General features: G+C 34.9%; 1 protein-coding gene across 8 annotated transcripts in view; it reads left to right on the top strand.

The window, feature by feature from the left end:
• ORC4 (origin recognition complex subunit 4) overlaps positions 1-12749 on the top strand; it is an 83087-nt gene that overhangs the window by 24591 nt on the left and 45747 nt on the right. The gene's annotated exons all lie outside the window — the stretch shown is intronic.

Below are 12749 nucleotides of genomic sequence, written 5' to 3'. Positions count from 1 at the left end.
CCGAAAAGAGGAAGAAAAAACTAAAGGGACGGAAAGTGGGCACTAGCCTTTTTATTCCCATGGAAGTTATACCTGCAGGAGAAAGAGGGACTTCCAACAATAAGGGGAAATGGAATAATAATGGCAACCTGTCTCTTTCTATTTCTGAGGTGAAAAGCCACCATCAACACAAATCCCTGACATTTGGGCAACAGGATCCCTTTGTCACCAGTCTGTCACCATAAGCTATGTGCAAGATGCTCAAGGAACAGGTTCATAGTTGCCTACCATTGGGCTCAGTAGTGGGGGATAGATAGCTGCTACTGAGCAAAGAGCTGAAATTAACCAAAATTATTGGCAATTTGCTTTGCAAGTCTTCCTCTGATTATTAAAAACCGTAAATAGACTCTAGAGTTCCAAAATACTTATATTGGATTCTTCCCTGTACAGTTGCTTTCTAGGTGTGGAGAAGGATTCCTGGTGCTTCCTAGGTTCCATAATCCATTTTCCCATCATCCCCCAGGACATTTCTTCGTTATTAGATATTGCAAGGACAAGTATTCTCTGATTTCATTTTGCTCAATGATCCTTATCCACATGGCTCCTTATTGGCTTTCCAAAGTTTCTGTGATAAATAAGTATTGCTTTCTAATGTTAAGTTTTTTTATCTTAAAAATACAGATATTTATTAAAAACCTAAGTTGTAGGGGTACCTGAGTGGCTCAATCTGTTAAGCATCGACTTTGGCTCAGGTCATGATCTCATGGTTTGTGGGTTCGAGCCCCACATCAGGCTCTGTGCTGACAACTCAGAGCCTGGAGCCTGCTTCAGCTTCTGTGTCTCCCTCTTTCTCTGCCCCTCCCCCACTCATGTGTGTTTACGCACCAGTGCTCACTCCCTCTCTCGCTCGCTCTCAAATAAATAAACTTTAAAAAAAATCTCTCTGCCCAATTTCTACTCTTAATAAAAAGTGGACTGTATGTTCTTTAAGACCCCTTTCATTACTAAATCCATGAGTTTATTCCTTGTTTTGTACTTTCACTGCTTTTTCTACTTTTATATTCATGTATCTTATTCCAGTCAGACTTTAAGCTTTTTGAGGATAGAGACCAACTTTAATATTTTATCTTTCCCATAGTGCTTCTCATAGAGCCTTGTAATAAGTACCCATTCACTAAATATTTGTTAAATTGAATTCATTGAGAATCTTTGTTATTAGCTTGGTGCTACTTGGTTTTCTCATTATAATACAGGGAGGCAGTTATACATTTATTTATTTAAATAAATATTTAATCTTTTTTTTTTTAGATTGCATTTATCTTCTATTTTGTTTGTAATGTCATTCCAGGTAACAATTTCTATTTAATGGGGTGAAAATATTCCTTTAAGCAGTGTCTGAAACTGAAACCATAATCATTTATACATACATACATATATATATATATATACACATATATATATATACACACACATATATATATATGTATATATATATATATATATATATATATACATAGACACACAAATATGTTGTATAGCCATCTTATTTATGTCTTGAGTCAAATTAGTCGGGAAATGTTAATCACCATGTAATAATACTACCAAAAAATTTATATCTAATTTACACAGCTGACAAGTTGAGTACCTAAAATCTGTGGCATAAAAGGACTTAGTGACTTAAAGCAACAGTATTATTTTGGTGAAACAATGTTTTTTACTTTGAAATATTTATTAAATCAATTCAGTAATTTATTGAGCAGCTTATTCTCAGCTATAGCTGGTGGTTATCAAAGCAAGTGTCATAATCTGTGCCTTTGTAAGATTTGATAACTTGAAGTTCTTTTAGATATTACCAGTTACAATTTGGTTTTATCTTATAATACAGATATTATATCCTGTTACTAATCAGCAAGCTGGGAGATATTTGGTCAATTTACTAAACTTAAAAAAATCTGATTTTTTTGTTTGAATTGGTGAAATATTACTCAGGCATAAAAAAGAATGAGATCTTGTTATTTGCAACAACATAGATGGACCTAGAGGGTATTATGCTAAGTGAAATTATGCTAAGAGAAAGACATCCCTTATGATTTCACTTATATGTAGAATATAAAAACCAAAACAAGTGAATAAACAACTACAAGATAGAAACAGACCGAGAAATACAGAAAATAAAGTGATGGTTGTCAGAGGGGAAGGGACTGGGGGGGGGGGGGATGTGCAAAATGGGTGAAGGGGAGTAGGGGGTATAGGCTTCCAATTATGGAATGTATAGGAAAGGTACAGCATTTCCTCATGGAGGTGAAAGGTACAGCATTTAGAATATAGTCAATGGTATTGCAATATTGTTGTATGGTGACAGATGGTAGCTACACTTGCAGTGAGCAAAGCATAATGTAAAGACTTCTTGAATCACTATGTTCTCTACTTGGAGCTAATGTAACATTATGTGCCATCTGTAGTTCAATTAAAAAAAAAATCTGACTTAAAAGGACTTCCCCAGGAGTTTATCCAAGTTGGTTTTCCCTGAATCATTTCTTATTCTGTTAGTCTCAAAGACAATGATTAGAACCATACTAAGATGAAGACATTAAGTTGGCTGTGCCTACCTGGTAGATTTATGTTTGCCATCTCTAGGCTGGGAAAACAACCTGACATCTTGCTGAATATTGAGCTCTATTTGGGAATACGTTATTACTGTCATTTATTTCTTTTCTTGTTATGTTTTTACAAGTTAAGAGATTTTCACAATAATCGCTTTTATGTTTTATTTTTGGCCAGAGTTAATTTAAAATATATGATGTAGAGACAATGACGTATAGAGGCTCTGAGTGAAGGTTGGAGCTGAGGAAGGCATTATGATAAAGAAGAGCTATAAGTGCCCATTGAAATCTCAGGAGCAGTAAAGGACATGTTTCATAATTTTTAGGAATTAGTCAACATGTAGTTTTTGGAAAGAATAGAAATGGGTAATTACTGTGATAAATAAGCCACCTCAGTTGGTAAGTGGAAGCTGAATATACACGATTGTATCTTAAATTAATGTAGTCATCCTGCTTTGTTTAACATCTCTTTAAAAGTCTAAAATTCCACATATAGGTTTGCTAAGTATCCATCAAGGAATATATTTTAGTGTTTCACCTTTTAACATTTCTTCTTCAATTAGTGTGAGTTGTAGGGACCATGGAAAATGTAGATAGGCTACTCTGAGCAGGCAGCTTCATGTGACATAATTTTATAATTCCTGTCGTTTTGGTCATTTGTCAACATAGGAACAAATTTCAGTGGTCAGTACTTTTCTGATTTACAATTTAGAAGTGCTCTGGAATTGGTGTGGTGAGAAGCTTTCCACCCTCTATATGTATCCACCTTTATGTGTATGTCAGAACTGAGTAGAATGACCTAAGAGAGAAGTCAGAGCTACATTGCAATTCACTTATTTGAGCCAATAGTGTAGAGCAGTGAGTCCTAGACCTGGTAGTAGAGCAAAGTTCATCAGAGAACATTCTGTAGACCCAGATTTATGACCAAGACATGCAAATCATGTTTTAGAAGAATTTTCCCAGGCAATTAATGATATTTGGGAAACTACCATAGAGTAAAGCAAATGATTGATTCTTTGTGTATGTTTCTCATTATAGTTTAAGGTTACCCTTGGGTCCAAAACTTCATTAATGCCAGCTGATTTTCCTTTGCCTTTTTAAAATAAAAAAGTGTGATAATTTGTGAGCTTGTACTCTTGTTTTGTGAGAAGAATGCTTTCACTGTACCTACTGCATTTCATTGTACATACCACATTAAAGGTACCTCGCTGGGTGCACAGGGATATAAGAAATAATAAAGAGCAGAATCCCATCATAGATGAATTGGCTATGATCTAACTACCCTTTAGTTTGATTCCACTATACTACATGATCCTGAGGAATGTTAACAGTATAATTAGGTGAGAAGAATGATTAACATTCAGACATTTTATTTTTTTATTACTTATTTATTTTTTTAATGTTTATTTTTGAGAGAGCGAGCGTGAGCAGGGGAGGTGCAGAGAGAGATGGAGACAGATCTGAAGCAGGCTCCAGACTCTCAGCTTTCAGCACAGAGCCCGACATGTGGCTTGAACTCACAAATTGAGAGATAATGATCTGAGCTGAAGCTGGATGCTTAACGGACTGAGCCACCCAGGCACCCCGACATTCAGATACTTTAAAGATGCCTGTTCTGTGTAGCTTTAGCTTTTTCTCTATTGACAGCTAGCTTCTAGTGAAAGTAAAATCTTGGGTAGCATAGCCAGGAAGCCTTTCAAGTTTAGTGCCTTAGCTCTGAACATGTTAAGAACATCTAGAAGACCGTTAATGAAAAACAAATTATATGTGTGTGTGTGTGTGTGTGTGTGTGTGTGTGTGTATTCCGTGAATGGTATGCTTTATTTGGCTGTTGCGTGAATGAATATTCTGGCTTGAGTAGCTTCATATGTGCACATTTATGCATGGGTAAAATGACATTGTTTATTTTTAGTTATCTGGTTAAGAGTTTTTAGTATCTTCAAATGTGAAGGTTTTTTTTTTTTTTTTTAAAGTCATTGCCTCATTTGTATTCTGAACCCTTTGGTCTGGTGGTAATATATATAGAGAAAAGGTTATATAATTAAGAATCAACTTATAACTCTCGCATAAACATGTACATTAAATAAGGGCAGGTAATTAATTAAGTTAAATATCTATTCACCAAGACCAATGCATGGAAACATTAAGTAAATAGGAAGAAAAAGTGTGGTTTTTGTTTAAAAAAATTTTTTTTTTCTGCTTTACTGCTCTTCACAGGGTATCTGGTGGCTTCTCTGCATTTTTTAGGCTGTGAGGTCATCACATCCTCAACAGTGTTTGAAGCAGGTGGCCTTGGGCAAAAAAGTACCTTCCTTCTGTGGATATTGGCAATAAATTCCTCTGATAACAATCTCATATGGTACACTTAACTGCTCAAGAGATCAGTGTCTAGGGAAGTGGACAAATTAACACAGACCTAAGTTGCTCAGGTTTTATAAAAACAACCCCTTTGTCATTTACCAGCAATTCTACAGGCATGTTCTGTGACACTATTCCAGTTTTTTTCCAACGCTATATATCAGAATAATAATTTATGGCACTAAAAGGGGGGAGGGGCAGATTCTACCCCTAAAGATTCAGATCTATTGCCCTGGGATTTTTTTTTTTTTTTTAATGACCATTCATCCATTTTGCTCATGTCTACCTGAATACTACTTGTTCTTTGCCATTGACCACCCACTTGGCATCATAGTAACTGACACAGCCTAACAGTGCCACACCATTAGTGCTTTTCTCATCTTTTTTTTTTTTTTAATTTTTTTTTTTTCAACGTTTATTTATTTTTGGGACAGAGAGAGACAGAGCATGAACGGGGGAGGGGCAGAGAGAGAGGGAAACACAGAATCGGAAACAGGCTCCAGGCTCCGAGCCATCAGCCCAGAGCCTGACGCGGGGCTCGAACTCACGGACCGCGAGATCGTGACCTGGCTGAAGTCGGACGCTTAACCGACTGCGCCACCCAGGCGCCCCAGTGCTTTTCTCATCTTGTCATTGGAACTGTGAGACTGTAATCTTCAGTTAGCACCATTATTTAGCTGGCTTCATCAGAGCAAATGTTTGTCCTACCTCCTGAATCAAGCACATCTTATTGTTCTTTTTATATTAAGTGCTTTTCATGTTGTTTAATACCAGTCTGAGACTGGTACTAGGTTAATAACTATTTTCCAAAGTATTTTTTAGACACTAATTTTTACTTTTAATTTTTTTTAGCTTAGGGATTTTAATTTTTCCCAACAAATCTTGACGAATCAAAAACTTTGTAAAAACATTGTCTTCTATGCTGTTAAAGCATATATATCAAAACAATTTTAAAATTCTTTGCAGGAAAGATTTTTGGGTTTCTTTTAAATCAAGGGACAACATGTAAATGTAAAACATCCAGGCAACCAAAAGAATCTCTCAAGTAGATCACAGAATGTATACTGTTTTGGAATGTCCTCCAAAGTCTCTCTGAATTATCAGATGATAGGACAAAACCTTTGTTACTTTTCAGTAACTAGAGGAAAGAAAGACTCTTCTCACTTTCTTATTCTGCTTGTGGTTTATGTTCAGTGGTCTATTTTTCTATCTAATAGGAAGCTTTCTAGCTTATTTGTTTATTTACCGTGATAAAAGTCCCTTGGCTTCCTGGTGTCTTTCCTATTCCAAATTCTCCTGTTTTGATAACCCTTAGATAACTATTTAAGTGTGATCCTTAGATACTGTTTACCTTTAGGCTTAGCTTGGTTTGAAGAGATGTTTTCTATACCCATGGATTTCTTTACCTTCTGTGGTCTCATCAGTTTTACCAGGTCTGATGTGGAATGCAAAGTAATCAAGCCAATTTTCTCAGTAGTACACAAAATATGGTTTGGGGACTAGCAAGAGGAGCATCATCTGGGAACTTAACAGAAATGCAAATTCTCAACCACTACCCCAGACCTATTAAATCTGAAACTCTGGGGATGCTGCCCAGCAATCATCTCTTCCAGGTGTTGAATAGCTTCTTACAATTAGTGATTTGAGGTCTTTGGGATCCATGTAACTATAGACTGATCTGCCCATAATTTCTTTTTATTATACCAGTATTTAAAACTGTATTATTTTGTATTGAGCAAAACTCAGTGAATGTATACCATTGAAGTATGCTCTCATAGTTCTGAGGTACCTTAGTTGAAGTTGCACTTGACATTTATTGCATTGTCAAAGAAGTACTGTCACAGAAATTGTTTAGAACAAGATGATGTGCTTCTGCACCCCTCTCATCCTCATTTTGGTTCTTCTCTAATGTAATGTGATAATTTAGAAAGGGTACTGTGTTCACTGTGCATGGGATTTGACAGCATGGCATATCAAGTAAACCATTTAATTTAACCCCCACAATACCCAGTGAGTTAGATAATAGTTTTATCTCAGTTTTGCAGAGGAGAAAACTAGGACTTAGGAAAGTTAATTTGCAAAAGTGACACCACAGAACAAGAACCCAAATCTAGGCCCTGCTAGTAACAAAGCTCTTTAAGGACACAATATTGCTACCAATTTCATTTCTCTAGTTCTCCTTTTCCTTGGCTCTTTCTGAATTTGCGTTTATCTTAAATTTGATATAAATGGTCTTTACCATTTACTTCTCCTTATTCACAGTTCTAATTTGAATAATGTTCTTAAATATATGTGTGTGTGTGTGTGTGTATATATATATATATACATATATATATATTTAGTTTCATCACTTGTGACTTTCTAAGAAAAACTAAAAATTTCTAGAAAAATTCTGGTATCTTCATATTCACTTCTTATACCTTTACTTTTTTCTGGTTTAATTTCAAAAATGGAAATCTTTTCATATATTCAGTAAAAGGTTTAAAGTATTGCCAAATTTTTCAGACATGCTAAAATGCATCTAGCATTTTCAAGTTTGAAATGAGTAAGGAGAATATTCCAAATCATGGCAAAATTACAAATTAGAAAAGGAAAAGTGTAGCTATTGACTAGTAATTTTAATCTTCATTTGGAATAAATATTCCTCCTAAACCTCAAGGTTTAATTGAAGGCAGTAAATAAAATTTGAAATATACAACCCTAATTCCAGAAAGAATATTTTGCTAATTTTTTTAATGTTACTAGCAAGCTGTCAGTCACTTATAAAAAGATAAAAATTCCTGATGTCTTTGTCTAACAATAATTGACGTTAGCTTCTTTTGAATCACCAGACATACAGCTTTATATGCTTTGTAACTTGATTTAAAAATTATTTCTTAAAAAATTTTCATGTACTTTATCTTTTGTTAATCCTGTAAGTTCTCTGTTAAATGAATTTCATAAATAATTTAACTATATTTTAACCATTTTGAAATTCCATTGCTGTGACACTACCATGAGATATACTGCATATATTTTACTTGAATTAGAGAATAAGTCATTCTGTATTTTTATAATTTATTATTCTTTTATACTTGGCAGTTTTTTTTAGAGTCATGACATGTAATTGCTAAAAAATTTGAAACTTAGCTAAGAAGTTGATTTCACCTGGCTTTGGCTTCTTTTTTGGCAGCTAGTTTACCTGTGGACATCCTCCACTACCTAGCATGTATTCATTTATCAAATACTTTTCTTGAAAACCAGTTGTATGCCAACATTGTACTGGTTGGTTTGGATACAATGATAGGCATAATTTCTGAGCCCTTCTTTTAAGGAGACTGTGACCCAGTGGAGCAAACATATAAGTAAGCACAGAGTTAGTTATATCACACTGTGTGATGATTAAGTTTTATGAAAGGAGAAGATAGCATATATCCTGAAAGCATTTGACAGACACATCCCCTCAGACTTTACCCAGAGTAGGAGTATATAGGGGTATCACAGGAACGTATTCCAGAGGTTGGTATGAAGCAGGATACAAGAATTGTTGAATGTTCAGACAGAATATTAATAGAAGGAGCTAGTAAGTTAAACTGAGAAGCTAGTCATTCAGAGCATTTATTTTATTTATTTATTTATTTATTTATTTTTAACGTTTATTCATTTTTGAAAGATGGAGAGAGACAGAGCATGAGTGGGGGAGGGGCGCAGAGAGAGAGAGAGAGAGAGAGAGAGAGAGAGGGAGACACAGAATCTGAAGCAAGCTCTAGGCTCTGAGCTGTCTGAGCCACGTGGGGCTCGAACCCATGGACCCCAGGATCATGACCTGAGCAAAAGTCAGATGCTTAACTGACTGAGCCATCCAGGCACTCCATTCCTTTTATTTTTTTTTTAACTTTTATTTTAAATTTTGTTTAAATGTTTTTATTTATTTTTGAGAAAGAGAGAGAGAGAGCACAAGGAGGGGAGTGGCAGAGAGAGGGAGACACATAACCTGAAGCAGGGTCCAGGCTCCAAGCTGTCAGCACAGAGTCCAACGCAGGGCTTGAACTCGTGAACCACAAGATCATGATCTGAGCTGAAGTCAGACACTTAACTGACTGAGCCACTCAGGTGCTCCCAGACCCTTCCTTTTAAATGGTGTTAGAGAATTTGGAATTCAGAATTTGGGGGCTTGGGGGGAACTGAGGGGTTTTTATGTGAAAGTGGTATCACTAATGAGTATAAGAGTTGGAGACCGGTAAAAAAGTTGCTATAGATTTCTGGTCTAGAAATGATGTTGATGTAAAATGGGATCGAAGCAGCTAGTGACAGAAGTGGATTGGGCTGAAATTCTTTAGGCAGTGTAATAGGCCAATTGTTACTCCAGCATCTGAGATTGAAAACTGGTGCGTTCACTCTAGCAGAACATAATTTGAGAGGAAGGTCCACTGGAAGCTAAAGAAATAATATGAGAGTAAGCCATTCCTTGGAATTACCCATTTCACTGCTCCTTGAAATAGTATCAGTAAGTAATAGTAGGTTGTACCAAAATTCCTACAATTAAATAATTAGAGTCACCCAGGTTCCACCAATATGAGTAATAGTCATGCATAGACATTCAGCTCTTCTTACCCTTTGTCTAGTCCTACTATTTTAGAATAGCAAATAAAATCATATTATAGAAAGCAAAGTAGGAAGTGGAAGTAGTCCCTGGATGCACTGGTATAATTTGAAGAGAAATTCAACCAAGCATACTCTAATAATCAATTTTCAGATAATCAAGATTTAGTTGTACCACTATTACTCATTTCATTTTTTGTCATTAAGCAGTTAGGGGAAAAAAACTTTAAAATTAGAATTGTCTTTTTCTTAAATTTTTATTTTGAAATTATTATAGACTCACAGAAGTTGCAAAAGTAGTACTTAGAGTCCTGTAAACCAGTTTCATCCAGCTTCTGTTCAGGGTGACCTCTCATGTAACTCTATATATAGAGTTATACGTATAACTCTCGTATAACTATAATACAATATCAAAATCAGGAAATTAATATTGCTCTAATATTGTTAACTGGACTATGGGTCTTATTTGGTTTTTAAGCAGATTTTACTTGCACTGATTTTTGTATGTCTGTATAATTCTCTGTGATTTGATCCCATCCATGTATAGATTTGTGTGACCACCACCTCAATAAAGATACACAACTGTTCCACCATTACAGAGTAACTCTCCATGCAACCCTTTTGTAGTTATACTCACCCCTGCAACCTTGACTCTGTCTCTTAGCCACTACCACTCTGTTCTTAATCTCTTGTCATTTCAGTTGTACCAGTGGATCTTGGGACTCCTTCCACTTCCCTCTGTGCTTTATTTTATTTACTATTCCGAAATAGTAGGACTAGACAAAGTGTAAGAGGAACTAAATATCTATACATGGCTATTAATCATTTTAGTACCAAATGTAAGCTTGGGTGACTACAATTACTGTAGAAGTTTTTAGTACAAATTATTATTCACATTGTTTCAAGAATGTTGTTTAAGTGGAATCAGAAAATATGTAATTTTCTTTTGAGGTTGGCTTTTTTTTTTTTTTTTACTATGGGTAATAAATACTGTTGAGATCCATGTATGTTGTTGCATGTATCAGTAGTTACTCCTCTTTTTTTGCTCAAGTATATTCCCTTATATGGATGGATGTTTGAGTTTGTTAAATTCTGTTGACTCATTGGAGAACATCTGTATTGTTGCCAGTTTGAGGGTTATTATGAGTAAATTTGTAATGAGCATTCATATTACAAGGCTTTAGGTTGAACATAAGTTTTCATTTCTCTGGGATAAATACCCAAGAGTACAGTTGCTTGCTGTGTTGCATGGTAAGAATATATTTAGGTTTTTAAGAAACTGCCAGCAAGAAACTTTGCAGAGTGGCTGTAACCAGTTTGCATTCTCACCAATAGTTATGTGAAAAATCCAGTTTCTCTGCATCCTTACCAGCATTTGGTGTTACCTCACTTTTTTATTTTAGCTGTTCTAACAGATATGTATTGATATTTCATTATGGTTTTAATTTGCATTTTCCAAATGGCTAATAATGTTAAACATCTTTCACTTGTTTATTTGCCATCCCTCTATCCTCTTCAGTGGAATGTCTGTTTATGTCTTTTGCAGATTTTTCTAATTGGATTGTTTCTTTTTTGTTGAATTTGAAGATGCTTTATATATTGGTCCTTTGTCAAATATGTGGATTACAAATATTTTCTGTCATGCTCTAAAGCTTGTTTTTTGTCTATTAAATTAGAATTGTTTTTTAAAATATTCTTTGTTATGGAGTGCAGATTTGACTATTATTTGGAGGGGCAAAATGTATTAAAATTAATCTTTTGACTAAGATTTAATTTACAGCAAGGTAGGCACTGAAGTACTGTGTGTGTTTCTTTCGTGAATGATCCCCAAAAGAAGACAAATGCATGCTTTTAATGGTTTACTTGAATTATATTTGATGCAAGGAAGCAGATTAGACACCTACCTATGACCTCAGACATTTTACTTAGCTTTCATGAGCATTGTTTTCTTAATCCATGAAATGGGGAAAATATTTTTTAATTCAGTGATAGTTTGAAATAGCTATTATAGCCCTAAAAACAAAAGCATATTGTAAAAGCTCTCCCCCACTTTTTAAAAATTCAGTCCTCATTTTCTAGTAGGCAATTATTTCATGTTTTTTTGTGAGTTCAGATGTTGACTTACAGATCTTTTTCATAGTCAAGAGTATCTTAAACCACAGTGAGGCTGTCATTTCATTTTGCTGAAAGGGTTTTCTAAACCCCACATACAACTCTGATTTAAGGGAAAAAATAATAAAGTAAGTAGAATCAAGTAAAAATAATTAATGTAAAGATGCTCAAACAAGGTGCCTTGCATGGACATTAGGCTGATAGAAGGTGCCTTTTAGGGATTAGGTGCCTTCTAGGGGCAGCTGAGAAGACTAATTTTCTCCTAAGAAAAAATATTCTTAAAGGTTAAGACAGCAGTTGATGACTCTGTTTTTGAGTTTCCAGTTTGGGAGCTTGGCACCAGAAGCCAGAGTTTAGGCCCTGGCTACATAGCTTATACAATAAAAGGAAGACAGATTTTCTTGCTATTTATCTGTCATAGCCTTTCTCAGATGTTACCCTGTTAGCATTTCCAGGGAAGCATAAAACAGCATTCCAGGGGTTGGCATCTAATTGTCAGTATGTGAAATTAAAAATATGAGTTAATGAGTTATTAAATGAGGTATATACGAAGCACTTATAACAGTCCTGGTATATAAGTAAACACTGCTTAAGTTCTTATTACCAGACTAGTAAAGGATTGCTATTGGAAGTCAATGTGAAGAAAATTAGATCTTTTAACCAAAAGTATTTACCTGTGAATATGTTGCCCTAAAGAAGAATTTTACAAAAGTTATCTTTTTCTTAATAGTATATATATTTTTCATTCCTGCTATCATTCCCAACTTTATTTGGACATTATGCTAAAATGCATCTAATTTTGAAATATACTCAGTTTGGGGATACTGGCAATTAAGTGGAAATCTTTTTTAATGTAATTTGATTATGGGTAAAGAGAAATACAGGCAATTATGGATGTTCAGAGAAGATGCATTTTACCTACTCTCTAATGATTGTGTATGGTTGGTGAATGGAGCAAGAAAGCAAAGGTTTTGTGGAATGTGATGATCCTGTGGGATGGATGGGGAGGGAAACATTCTGTATGAAGGAAGCGCATAATTAAAAAAAAAAAAAGTTAAGGAAGGGATGTGAATAGTAGATTGAAGAGAAATGGAGTAGTTGTCTGTAAGAAAGAAA

This window comes from Lynx canadensis, chromosome C1 (assembly GCF_007474595.2).
Source record: "Lynx canadensis isolate LIC74 chromosome C1, mLynCan4.pri.v2, whole genome shotgun sequence".
NCBI classification, from domain to species: domain Eukaryota; kingdom Metazoa; phylum Chordata; class Mammalia; order Carnivora; family Felidae; genus Lynx; species Lynx canadensis.
This window is presented reverse-complemented; position numbering and strand designations above follow the sequence as displayed.